The 14685-nt window shown below is 43.5% G+C and overlaps 1 protein-coding gene across 1 annotated transcript in view; it reads right to left on the reverse strand.

Annotated features, from left to right (window-relative positions):
- sumf1 (sulfatase modifying factor 1) overlaps positions 1–14685 on the reverse strand; it is a 25393-nt gene that overhangs the window by 9943 nt on the left and 765 nt on the right. The window lies entirely within an intron of this gene.

A 14685-nucleotide genomic window follows, 5' to 3' on the forward strand; every position in this document is an offset into this window, starting at 1 on the left:
TAGGGGGTCTGGTCTGGCTGGGGGGCTTAACTTGGCTGATTGTGCTCTAGTGACTCCTTGTGGCGGACCGGGCACCTGCAAGCTGACCTCGGTTGTCAGTTGAATGGTGTTGCCTCTGACACATTGGTGTGGCTGGCGGGTGTGTGTTAAGTTTGGTGGGTCATGTTTCGGAGGAGGCATGACTCAACCTTTGCCTGTTGCAGCGATGAGACAAGATTGAAAAAGGGAGTAAAAATAAATACATTCACAATGTCAAATATGTATGTTATAAAGCACGGTGTGTGGATATCCCTACCTTGCAAAAAGACAAAAAGATATGAATGGTTAAGTGGTTAACCAATCAGGACCTTGATTGGCTCAGCAACCGTAACAATGCGTGTAATTAAACTTATTTTTTTGGGGGGGACCATCAGGCGACATTCCTGACAACTGATACACAGCAAACCTTCCCATGAAAAGTGTCTAGAACATTATCTTATTCTGAGAACATGGCAACCATGTTCTGTGTATGTTTAGTTTGACGTTGATGGAATATTCTCCTAATCCACAGAAAACTGGACACATGCACGTTCTTCAACGTTACCATGAAGTGTGTCTAGAACATGAATATCTTATATTCTGAGAACATTGTAACCATGTTCTGGGTATATTCCATTTGACACTCAGGAAATACTCTCTTGGAAACATTCATTGCACATCACAGGAACATTCCTATGAATAACATTAGTTAATTACCTAATGAGACCCTTAAGGGAACATTCTCTAAAGTTGTGGGAAAGTTTGTTGTTAGCTGAGGAGAAATCCAGAGCGAGAGGTAGCAGGAGGATTTGCATAGGCCAGGCACTATCTGATGCTCTAGCCTGGTGTGTATGTGTGTGTGTGTGTGGTGGGTGAGGGGTAAACAGTTAATGATTAGGAGAGGCAGAGAGAGAAACAGGAAGGCCATGCACCTGTGGTTATTAGACCTGCTTCTGGGCTAGATGGTGGAGGGAGTGGACAGACCCGTCAGTTCAACAAGTTCAAAGGTGTCACTGTGTGTTATTGTAACACTGACCCAGGCTGATTACAATCAGGGTTGGATTCAATCCCCTTTCAATTCAGGGAAGTAAGTTGAAAACAGCCCATTACTTTCTATTGGACTTGGACTGAATTGTAAAGGAAGTTACCCCAAATCTGGTCAGTGGTTAGAATACAATGTATGAGATCTTGGGATGACACATGGCCTAGACCCTAGCAGTGCATTGGTTATTGTACTGCAGGTGTACAGTGCCCAGGGAGTAAAGCTGTGTCCTATGCTGTGTTAATACCCTTAAGAGCCAGTCCTCCTTACCATGCCCCCACGTCTAGTACATCACGAACAGTGAGGAAGCCTGGAAACTGAGGCTACTGACCACAGAAAACTGGACGCATTAATGTTCTTGTAACACTCCCATGAAACACGTCTACAATATTCTTATCTTAAATTCTGAGAACATTGGTAACCATGTTCTGGGTAAGTTATATTTGACACTCAGGGAATGGGTCTGTTGGAAACATTCCTTGCACATCACAGGAACATTCATATGCAACATTAATTAGTTACCTAATGAGACTTAAGGGAATGTTCTCTAAATTTGTGGGAACGTTGTTGTTAGCTGAGGAGAAATCCAGAGAGAGGTAGCAGGAGGATTTGCAGGCTGGTGCGGTCTGCCCAACTCATCACCGGGTACAAACTACCTGCCCTCCAGGACACGATGTCACAGGAAGGCCAAAAAGATCATCAAGGACAACAACCACCCGAGCCACTGCCTGTTCACCCCGCTATGATCCAGAAGGCGAAGTCAGTACAGGTGCATCAAAGCTGAGACGGTGTTTTTCAGTCTCTCTATCTCAATGCCATCAGACTGTTAAATAGCATCACATTAGAGGCTGCTGCCTATATACATAGACCTGAAATCACTGATAACTTTAATAATTGGAACACTAGTCACTTTAACGTATACATATTTGCATTAGTCATCTCATATGTATATACTGTATTCATCCTATTCTACTGCATCTTAGTCTGCCACTCTGACATTGCTCATCCAAATATTTATATATTCTTAATTCCATTATTTTACTTTCGATTGTGTGTATTGTTAGATATTACTGCACTGTTGGAGCTAGAAACACAAGCATTTCGCTAGAAAACACAAGCATTTCGCTAGAAAGACAAGCATTTCTCTAGAAGCACGCATTTCCTCTAGAAAGACACGCATTTCTCTAGAAACACACGCATTTCTCTACACACGCAATAACATCTGCTAAACACATGTATGTGTCAAATAAAATTTGATTTGACCTGTCCAGGAAGAACTCCAGACTCTAACTATAGGCTGTCAATGGGGCCTAGAGTTTTTCCTGTTCATGTGGCGGTAAGAGAAAAACTCCTGGAACATACTGCACGTACTGAGTCCCGACTCACATTGGTGACATTTCAGTCTACAGAGTTCCTACTGTGAGAATCTAGTAGCCTACACACATACGTATTATTTGCCTACACTGCAACATCCCCAAGAGTGAGTAATAATGAGGCTGACCTCAAGCCTATTTTCAGAGCAGTCATCTTAGAAACATACTCAAAGAAAAACAAAACATGGTGAACAATTCACCCCATCATATTACCTCAAAACCACATTGCCTAAGATTTAGTAGACAACAGTAGTGCACGACATAGATATAACGTTACTGTTATGTTAATCAACATGATGCCCAAGCCACTGGGCAAACTGCCAGCACAAATCCATATTTCCAGTCTTCTTTCAAAATGGGATAGTGTATGAAATCACTTGAACTTTACTGAGCTTCAGTACATCTATGAGACGAGTAGCCTACAGTTTGAACACTTGCGTTGCTTCAATTGTTCAATTATATTATATTTCATATCAGACTTGTCAAAACCGTGTTCTCAGCTCGGGAGGGAAAAAAATAGTTTAATCAGCGTCGGTGCAGAAAATCATGACCGGCCGTTCATGAGGAGGGCAGATACATTGTTGCGCTTCTTCCCTCGCCACAAGCAATAATATTTAAGAGGCGGGGATGCTCCCGCAAACTGTTACAGAGTTGTGGTCAACTTTACCTTAGCTGTGGTAAGAGGTTGGCTGGTCAACGGGAGAGCATGGCAGCGATATACCGCTTTTCAACTAATCCATAGCACGGAGATTCAGTCGGCGAGTAGAGTCCGATTTTTTTGACAGCTCAATCCAATCACCTTGCCTTCCGTTCGTTCGCTACATGAGCGCTCGTCCCCGCGTGAAGGTCTGTAGCCCCTCAGAAAATTATATACCAGTACTGGTTTCTGGGAAATGATGTTTCTTGAATTATTCCTTCGAATACTTAACAAAACAGAAAGCATATTTATACTACAACTCCCAAAGTGTGGTGAGCATTGCGCGTTATTTAAAGAAACTTCTCCTAACTTTAGACACTGCTGGAGGAAGTGCAATTAAAATTTTAATCAAAAACTATACACAAACATTATGACACGCATTGTAAAAATGAGTATTGCTGAAATGATAGCCTACATGTTTATGGTATAGAGTTGCAACCTTACAGTTATCAGCTGACTGATCACGTGACTGATTATGCGGAAGCATGGCTCTGTCCACAAACAAGTGGTTTTGAGCTGAATGGTGCAACAATGTTGCTTTATTGTGCGTTTTTCTTATTTTCCCTGAATGTCAAAAGATGATGTGCTGTGTGTTCAAAGCAAGCCAGAACTCTCCGTCGGCGCAGAACCTGAGACGGTCGTTCCGCTGGCGTAGAGAGCTCGAGCTGTGGCTGCCACAACCTGAAGAGAGATGCGGTTGTGGATATCGAGAAGGAAAGCTCCATAATAACAGAAAACTCTGCTGTCAAATACTCGAAAAGTCAAATGAAAGGCATACAGACAGTCAGACGAATGGAGAAGAATCTGATACTCGTAGTCAGGTATTATATCAAGCGTTCACGTTAAATACCTCTTTATGTAGGCACTTAACTCCACAATGGTTCTTTGGACAAAGCCTATGAGGAAATGACTGGCGTTTTTGTAGGATTTTTAGATTAACGCCGAAAATAAGGTCTGTAGTAAACACAGGGTTAGGAGATAATTTACATTTGTTATATAAGAGTCATCAGCTAATTTATAAAGGTCATGTTAACTGACTGATATTATCTCATAGAACACCAATTATAAGGGTCTCCTATAAGAACTCTCCGTCCAATGGCAAAATGTGTAGAATTGCAGCAAACTTGCTTTTAAAACTGCAACATCATGGCAGAATGTGTTGAATTGCACGAAATTAACTCTAACCCCCCCCCCCCCCAAAAAAAAAAGATATCCGCTGTCAAGACTGGGGGTGAATGTGGGTATGCAGACCTGCGAGCAACTGCGGCCGCTCATGATGAGTTAGATTTTTTGTGGCCCTCACCCCCACCAAAGCTGTGTTGTGTGTCTGATGGTCAGATGTGTGTCTGTTGATTATCCAGGTGCGTGTCTGTTGTCTGTTGATGGTCCTGGTGTGTGTCTGTTTCTGTTTGATGGTCCTGGTGTGTGTCTGTTGATGGTCCTGGTGTGTTTTGTTGATGGTCCTGATGTGTATCTGTTGTCTGTTTATGGTCCTGGTGTGTGTCTGTTGATGGTCCTGGTGTGTGTTTGTTGTCTGTTGATGTCCTGGTGTGTGTCTGTTGATGGTCCTGGTGTGTGTCTGTTGTCTATTGTGGGACCGGGTGTGTGTCTGTTGATGGTTCAGATGTGTGTCTGTTGATGGTCCTGGTGTGTGTCTGTTGATGGTCCTGATGTGTGTTTGTTGTCTGTTGATTGGTCCTGGTGTGTGTCTGTTGTCTGTTGATGGTCCTGGTGCGTGTCTGTTGATGGTCCTGGTGTGTGTCTGTTGATGGTCCTGGTTGTGTGTCTGTTGATGGTCCTGGTGTGTGTCTGTTGATGGTTCAGATGTGTGTGTGTGTCTGATTGTCCAGATGTGTGTCTGTTGATTACCCAGGTGCGTGTCTGTTGATGGTCCTGTGTGTGCGTCTGTTGTCTGTTGATGGTCCTGGTGTGTGTCTGTTGATGGTCCCGGTGTGTGTCTATTGATGGTCCTGGTGTGTGTCTGTTGATGGTTCAATGTTCTGTTGTGTCCTGGTGTGTGTCTGTTGATGGTCAGATGTGTGTCTGTTGATGGTCCGATGTGTTTATGTTGTCTGTTGATGTCCTGATGTGTATCTATTGTCTGTTGATCGGTACTGATGTGTGTCTGTTGATGGTCCTGGTGTGTGTTGATGGTCCTGGTGTGGGTGTCTGTTGATGGTCCTGGTGTGTGTCTGTTGATGGTCCAGATGTGTGTATGTTGTCTGTTGATGGTCCTGATGTGTGTATGTTGATGATCCTGTGTGTGTCTGTTGTCTGTTGATGGTCCTGGTGTGTATCTGTTGACGGTACTGGTGTGTGTCTGTTGTAGGTCCTGGTGTGTGTCTGTTGATGGTCCTGGTGTGTGTCTGTTGTAGGTCCTGGTGTGTGTCTGTTGATGGTCCTGGTGTGTGTCTGTTGATGGTCCAGATGTGTGTATGTTGTCTGTTGATGGTCCTGATGTGTATCTGTTGTCTGTTGATGTCCTGGTGTGTGTCTGTTGTCTGTTGATGGTCCTGGTGTGTGTCTGTTGATGGTCCTGATGGTGTGTGTGTGTGTGATGGTCCTGGTGTGTATCTTTGACGGTACTGGTGTGTGTCTGTTGTAGGTCCTGGTGTGTGTCTGTTGATGGTCTGGTGTGTGTCTGTTGTAGGTCCTGGTGTGTGTGTCTGTTGATGGTCCTGGTGTGTGTCTGTTGATGGTCCGATGTGGTGTATGTTTGTCTGTTGATGGTCCTGATGGTATCTGTTGTCCTGACACCAGGACCATCAACAGACAACAGACACACACCAGGACCATCAACAGACAACAAACACACATCAGGACCATCAACAGACACACACCAGGACCATCAACAGACACACATCTGAACCATCAACAGACACACACCCGGTCCCATCAAAAGGGTCAAACTTTTGACTGGTACTGTATTTGAAGTATTTAAACAGGGCCAACGTTTGTTTTACAATCACAAAGCCCGTTAGATTGAAGTCCTTTCCTCCTTCACATGACCCCCTCAGGTGAAACAAACGCAGGTTGGTGCTTGGGAATCGTTTTGCATGCTGTCAATCGCAACACCAAGGCAACCAGAGGAGCGGGGCTAATAGCTCAGTATACTGTGGAAGACAGCATATTGGGCCTCCAGAGGATCACCTAGCAACTGTACTAGGAAAAGTAGAAGTATGTTTTCCCCTTAAATAAATTTCCCCCTTTGCTGTTAAGCAGGACGGAGGTTGTATACAGCTCCCTTTTGTTACAAATTACAACAGTACGTGTGTAATTCAAGCTGCAAGACTCTCTCTCTAAGCTGTGGTATCCGAGTCAGGCTATTCTACATGGGCATAGAAGTCAAAACACACACCTACACACCAGAGCCGGTCTCTGAACCACCCACACACAGACAACACACCCCTCCATACAGAAAGCCCACTGTACTTTTTTTGTGTGGGGGTAGATCAGCTTTAATATTGGCAAATAGATTTGGTTTCCAATCAATGTAATTGTCTGCATCATTTCCAAAACACCCATACATTTTTTTTGTAAATATATATATTTTTTGGTATATATCTTATTTATCATTTCCCTAACCCTACCACCCTCCCCTAATTGGAGTAAACAAATGGACAAAAAAACTTAGGCTTCTACTTCCAGCTTATACATACTATAACATTTTACAGACACAGTATATTTTACATATATATCTTATTCCCACTCCCATTCTCTGAAGACCATCCAGTTTTGATTTCAATTTGCCATATGTTTTTCAACTATGCTTCGATATTTCACAACATTTCTGAACCTTTCTATTCTCATAGTTTTTACATATTGTAAATGAAAGATTTTTTTTGATATGAGTATTATTATATTATTGATCGATTGACTATGACTTTTTAAAACCCCCCAGCAGTGCTATTTATAGAGTTACCTCTAGATAAATGTTGTAATTCTTCAGCCATTCCTTAACCTGCAACCAAAAACAAGCTACATATTGAACGAACCAAAACAAATGATTTAAGGATTCGGTCTCTTTGCAGCAAAATCTGCAGAGCTGGGATGGTTGTATCCCACTGTACTTGATTGCCACTGGACTATAAGCAGTGGTTCCCAAACTGTGGGAGGTGCGAGGTGTCAGCAAGTGGGGCTTGCCCCACAGTTTGGGAACCACTGCTTTTTCCGAGACCGCTAGGCTCTAGTATGTAGGTGTGTGTTTGACTTCTAAGGTGTAATTTTGAAATTGGTTAGTGCACCATTAGTTTTCCTCTTGTCATGTCAGTCATTGGATACCTTAAGAGAGCAATTATATAACTTGTCAGAAATGTACAGTCAACTAGCCCATGTCAGCTAATATTTTTAGTTATGTTTTTAGCCAGTAGATTTTGTTATAATGTTTGAGTCACTCAAATATCACATAATACACATTAGACATGGGAAAATGTATAGAATTGCAAAAGAAATGAGCTTTAAACCTGCTAAATGTTCTATCCGCCATCAAAAGGGGTGTGAACAGTTTGTGTCATGAACAGTGCTTGTGGCCATAGAAATAGTAATTGCATGAAGGTTACTTTATGGCACATGTAGGAGCCTCCTTTCTTCACTCGGTCTGTGCCTGATGGTGGACCTGCCTGCAAAAGGGAGGAGAGAAAATATCAAAACATCAAGAGGAAATCCTCACAGATGTGACATAAAAAATGTGTATGTATTACCGCGGTTGTGCCGTTCATCTGTGGTGTGGTGTACAGTCACCAGTCAGATGTCCACTCCCATGCATCCCTACCATGTTTACAGGCCATAGCCATTTGCAGGAAATGACTTCACCTGCAGACATAGAAAGATATGAGATAGATACTTTCACATTCTACACCATCAAATTGATCAGAAATACAGTGTAGACATGGTTAATGTTGTAAATGACTATTCTAGCTGGAAACGGCAGATTTTTTACGGAATATCTACACAGGCGTACAGAGAGCCTGTAATCAAACCACAAATGCTGATGCTCCAGATACTCAACTAGTCTAAAGAAGGCTAGTTCTATTGCTTCTTTAATCAGAACAAGTTTCCAGCTGTACTAACATAATTGCAAAAGGGTTTTCTAATGATCTATTAGCTTTTAAAATGATCAACTTGGATTAGCTAACACAACGTGCCATTGGAAGTGATGGTTGTTGATAATGGGCCTCTGTATGCCTATGTAGAATATGTAGATATTCCATAAAAAGAAATCAGCCATTTCCAGCTACAATAGTCATTACAACATTAACAATGTCTACACTGTATTTCTGATTAATTTGATGTTATTTTAATGGACAAAAAATGTGCTTTTCTTTTCAAAGACAAGGACATTTCTACGTTTTTAACGGTAGTGATACGTCATAGAAAGTGTAACCCTGAAAGACCTGTAAAAGAATGAGACGATAAATCTCAGCAGCCATTGAAGTGAGACAAATCATATCAAATAGTATAATTTCACTATTACTAGCAATTCATGAATGTTCTCAATGTTATTCATGTGATCTAGAGCAGCTGTGAGCTGCTGGTGTTGTGACATTCTAACTTGATTATCTCTCTAATCTCCAATGACACACAGTTTCCTGTTGGTAAGCAGTGGCTGAATCAGAGATCAACTTCCTGTGTTCATCACAATGGATTGTGTAAGGGCCACCCTGCCTCCCTAACATGGGAGTAAACAGACTCACTGAGCCCTTTGTTTCACAGTCTTTTAGTCAAGTCAGACCAATTTTACATACTGTATTAAGTCACATTCTTTCTCATTCTCTGTCTCGGTCTCTCTCTCTCTCAGTAACTGTCTCTCCCCATCTCTTACTGGTGAAGGTTGGTGTACCCGTCCTCTTCTGAGTGTGTGTGGGGAACTTCCCTGCCAGAGTTGGCGTAGTGCTGTCCTTTAGGTTTACAGTTTGTTCCCCCACGGTAAAGTCTTGAAAATACCAGGAACATATGATCAGGGCAGGTGGATAAAGATAGGCACTACTAGAAACTGTGCAAGGATTAAAAGGTGTACTGTAGGAATTGTGGCACATAACATATTATAATCTGTGTGGTTTGAGCCCTGAATACGATTGGCTGAAAAACTGTGGTATATCAGATCGTATACCACGGGTATGACAAAACAAATTATTTTTACTGTTTTAATTAGTGAGGTGGCAGGTAACCAAGAGCGTTTGGACTAGTGACCGAAAGAGTTGCAAGATCGAATCCCCGAGCTGACAAGGTAAAAATCTGTCGTTCTGCCCCTGAAACAAGGCAGTTAACCCACTGTTCCTAGGCCGTCATTGAACATAATAATTTGTTCTTAACCGACTTGCCTACATAAATAAAGGTAACATTAAAAAAATTACATTGGTAACTATTTTATAATGCAATAAGGCACCTCAGGGTTTGTGTGGTATAGGCCAATATACCATGGCTCATGGCTGTATCCAGGCACTACATGACGCGCCATGAGTAAGAACAGCCTTTAGCCATGGTATATTGGCCATACACCACACCCCCTCAGGCCTTATTGCTTCAATATACTAATCTTAATTTATAATATATTAGTAGTGGGGTTGTTCCCTCACACACACATTACACATACCTGTCCTGTAGGCCTCCTCTGCAGGCGTACTCCCACTCAGCCTCTGTGGGTAGTCTCTTGTGGGCCCAGGAGCAGTAGGCCACAGCGTCCTGCCATGACACATGCAGCACAGGGTGGTCCAGCCTGCTAAACAAACCAGGTTATGGTTAATAATAACATCATAAGACATGGTAATTTAGTAGTATAGCAACACATACTGTATACTTTGTACATTTGGCTCAACAGGAACCAAACACACAACTTCAACATGAGTCATAAGAACCATCAGTTTATAACAGACCTCTACACATCTGTGACATACAGATACTGGTAGACACTGGATCTCATTAGAATGAGCCAGTATAGCGATGTAACTCCTACCTGTCTGTGATGCTGGAGTCGGGCCCTCAGGGTGCCTCCAGTCTGCTTCTCTGACAGGCAACCACCAGGGGGCAGCAGCCACCTGACAACCAGGAAGTCACAACAGCCGCTATGTCACACAGGTAGACAGAACCAACTTATCAGGAACTGATGTCATGGTGTCAGCCGAGTGTGCACTGGCGCACACACAAACAAAAAAGCACAAACACACAGTCTAATAGTTGAGTGTGAAGGGGGGGGGGGGTAGTGCTACATTCCTAAGCAAGCAGTGTTTGTTTACACACTCTTTCGCCACCTCTAAAACACCCTCCTCTCCCAGTCCCCGCTTCAACTGAATCTGCACCCCATGTCTATAGTCCACCAACAGTCTACACATAACATAAATATCTCTCCCTCCCCCGTCTCTCTCTCTCACTCCCCCCAAACTAGTTCAGAGAAATAGAAAGTTTGAATCAACATTGTGTGTGTGAAATGTTAACCCACTACACCACACCAGCCCAAAAGGCAGTGTTAGAGAATGGATACTTAAAGGAAACCAGACAGGTGCCACTTTGGCCTGCTCTGTGGCTGTTGCTCTGCATTTTAAAGCTCTGCCATCATACAGGGGTGTTTGTTTTCTTCATTTGACTCCCAAACAAAACAGTGTTTTTTTACACAACTAAAAATAACAGTGTAAGATGTTGGTGTCTTGACTGGAAAAGGTGTCAACAGCCTTCAAAAACACATGTGCTTTTCTAAGCCAATTCGTCAGTCACACTAAACAACTCAGCTTTGGGAGTACATCACAACAGGTTTGAATAAAACATGGAATAAATATTGAATCCAACCTAATGCACAGGGATCTGTATAGTATACTGAGGTAAAAGATACAGAGAAAAAAGCAGGAAGTTCAAACAGCAGTCCAAGTTCCAGAAGGAAAACAAAGCGTGTGAAGTAGTAACCTGTTTCTCTCAATCACCATGTTAACCAGTGAGCACATCCATCTGTGACTGATTACATACTAATGTGTGTGCCCCAATATCCTCCATCCCATGAGGACAACAGTAATTAACTTCCCGTTTTCAGAGTAAGACGTGTGCGCATAGGAAGTTGTTTGTAAAGACATATCATGTTTACAGTTGGCTATGTGAAATCATACTGTAATTTAATTTGATGACATTGAATTCCAGTACGATGTGTGTGTGTGTGTGTGTGTGAGAACCTTTAACAGTTACTGGAATTATACAAATAAAATCTTATTTGTCACATGCGCCGAATACAACAGGTTGTAGACCTTACAGTGAAATGCTTACTTACAAGCCCTTAACCAACATTCAGTTTTAAGAAAATACAAATAATTAAAGAGCAGCAGTAAATAACAATAGGGGGGCTATATACAGGGGCACCGGTACAAGAGTCAATGTGACTCTGTTTAGAAGCCTCTTGGAACTAGACTTGGCGCTCTAGTACCGCTTGCCGTTGTGGTAGCAGAGAGAACAGTCTATGACTATGGTGGCTGGAGCTCTGACAATTTCTGGGCCTTCCTCTGACACCGCCTGGTATAGAGGTCCTGGATGGCAGGAAGCTTGGCCCCGGTGATGTACTGGGCCGTACGCACTACCTCTGTAGTGCCTTGTGGTCAGAGGCCGAGCAGTTCCTATACCAGGCAGTGATGCAACCCGTTAGGATGCTCTCGATGGTACAGCTGTAAAACCTTTTGAGAATCTGAGGACCAATCATAGTGATTCCTTCTCGTATACTCCATGTTGAGAGAGTTCCACTATACAGCCTAAATGACCTGTACTACCCCAGGGAGAAATTACTTGGCTGTCTGCTGTGGAGCGGAGTGAACGCTGCTCAATAATTAAACCAGAGGGCAGTCCCCTCTCTATACAGGCTTCAAAGCATCATCAAAGGAGACTGATAAATTGGGGGTCTATTGGAATGTCATCAGATGACAGAAGTGAGAAACCACAACATTGCTCTCCATGGGCCGTAGACTAACTTTAGACACATGCTCATTGATGCAAAAATTGAGTAATGCAGATGGAACTCAAGTTAGGGCCCTGTGTGTGCAGGACTGAAACAGCTATGAAAACAAAAAGTAGCTATACTAGCCTGGATGCCCGTATTTTCTTTAGCCAATTCCTGTATCGCTTTTGTCTAGGAAGAGGCATTGTTGAATGCAGAAACAGTCACGCTAGCACTAGGTTAGATGTAAACAACACTTAAAGAGAAGTTTACAATAGAACATTGAATGCAGCCGTCAATTTCATCAGCATGATGGATGCACAATACATATCCCTTGCCTTGGAGAATTAAATGTATCTTCCTATCTTTTTTTGCTCTGAAGGGTACTTACTGCCTGGATATCTGGCTTTTGACCTCCTCACTCAACACCACCCCTCGAACACAAACGAATCTCCAAACCTCTCTGCCTGTAGGAACACAGAGTGGGGAAGAGAGAAGTGGAAAGCATCTTATAACATAAATCAGAGAAGGAGCAATTCACTTCTATAAAGTGGCATCTGTCAGCATGGCTGTCTCAGAGTAAAACCACAATCCACTGTGTGAGGCAATGTATGTTTCATGTTTGTAATTCATTTGTAAACACTCCTGACACTACTTCTGTCTTTGACCAGCAGGTCTCCATTCAGAAAAAGAGACACTTGATATCAAAAAGACTAATCTCAATAAAGTCAGTTACATTTTAAAAACCTACCTCAGTGATGTAGCCCGTGCATTGATGAAGCTCTGGAAGTGGTGGTTGCTGACCTCATGAGCGTCCATGTAGAAATGGTCCAGGTGCCACCCTCCTCTGGGGACCCTCCCGTCCTGGGGGATGCCAGGGTTGTCTGTACCCATCAGGAACTCCCCTCCTGGGATCAGGACCATCTACAGGGACACAACCACAGGACTCATCAGACAACAGACTACACACACATCTACAAACAACAGACACATCAGGACCATCACACACACACACATCAGGACCATCAACAGACACACACCAGGACATCAACAGACAACAGACACACACCAGGACCATCAACAGGACAACAGATACCATCAGGACCATCAACAGACAACATACACACATCTGGACCATCAACAGACACACACCAGGACCATCAAACAGACACACAACCAGGACCTACAACAGACACACACCAGACCATCAACAGACACACACCAGAGGACCTACAACAGACACACACCAGTACCGTCAACAGATACACACCAGGACCATCACACACACACACACCTCAGGACCATCAACAGACACACACCAGGACCATCAACAGACAACAGACACACACCAGGACCATCAACAACAACAGATACACATCAGGACCATCAACAGACAACATACACACATCTGGACCATCAACAGACACACACCAGGACCATCAACAGACACAACACCAGGACCTACAACAGACACACACCAGGACCATCAACAGACACACACCAGGACCTACAACAGACACACACCAGTACCGTCAACAGATACACACCAGGACCATCAACAGACAACAGACACACACAGGATCATCAACATACACACATCAGGACCATCACAGACAACATACACACATCTGGACCATCAACAGACACACACCAGGACCATCAACAGACACCCACACCAGGGACCATGCAACACACACCAGGACCATCAACAGACACACCATCAGTACCATCAACAGACAATAGATACACATCAGGACATCAACAGACAACATAAACACATCGGACCATCAACAGACACACATCTGGACCATCAACAGACACACACCAGGAACCATCAACAGAACACATCTGAACCATCAACAGACACACACCAGGACCATCAATAGACACACACCGGGACCATCAACAGACACACACCAGGACCATCAACAGACAACAGACGCACACCAGGACCATCAACAGACACGCACCTGGGTAATCAACAGACACACATCTGGACAATCAGACACACACACACATCTGAACCATCAACAGACACACACCAGGACCATCAACAGACACACACCAGGACCATCAACAGACACACACCAGGACCATCAACAGACACGCACCAGGACCATCAACAGACAACAGACACACACCAGGACCATCAACAGACAACAAACACACATCAGGACCATCAACAGACACACACCAGGACCATCAACAGACACACATCTGAACCATCAACAGACACACACCCCGGTCCCATCAATAGACAACAGACACACACCAGGACCATCAACAGACACACACCAGGACCATCAACAGACAACAAACACACACCAGGACCATCAACAGACACACACCAGGACCATAACAGACAACAGATACACATCAGGACCATCAACAAACACACACCAGGACCATCAACAGACACACACCAGGACCATCAAACAGACAACAGACACACACCAGGACCATCAACAGACAACAGACACGCACCTGGATAATCAACAGACACCACATCTGGACCATCAGACACCACACACACAGCTTTGGTGGGGGTGAGGGCCACAAAAAATCTAACTCATCATGAGCGGCCGCAGTTGCTCGCAGGTCTGCATACCCACATTCACCCCCAGTCTTGACAGCGGATATCTTTTTTTTTTGG

This window comes from Salvelinus sp. IW2-2015, linkage group LG1 (genome assembly GCF_002910315.2).
Source record: "Salvelinus sp. IW2-2015 linkage group LG1, ASM291031v2, whole genome shotgun sequence".
NCBI classification, from domain to species: Eukaryota; Metazoa; Chordata; class Actinopteri; order Salmoniformes; family Salmonidae; genus Salvelinus; species Salvelinus sp. IW2-2015.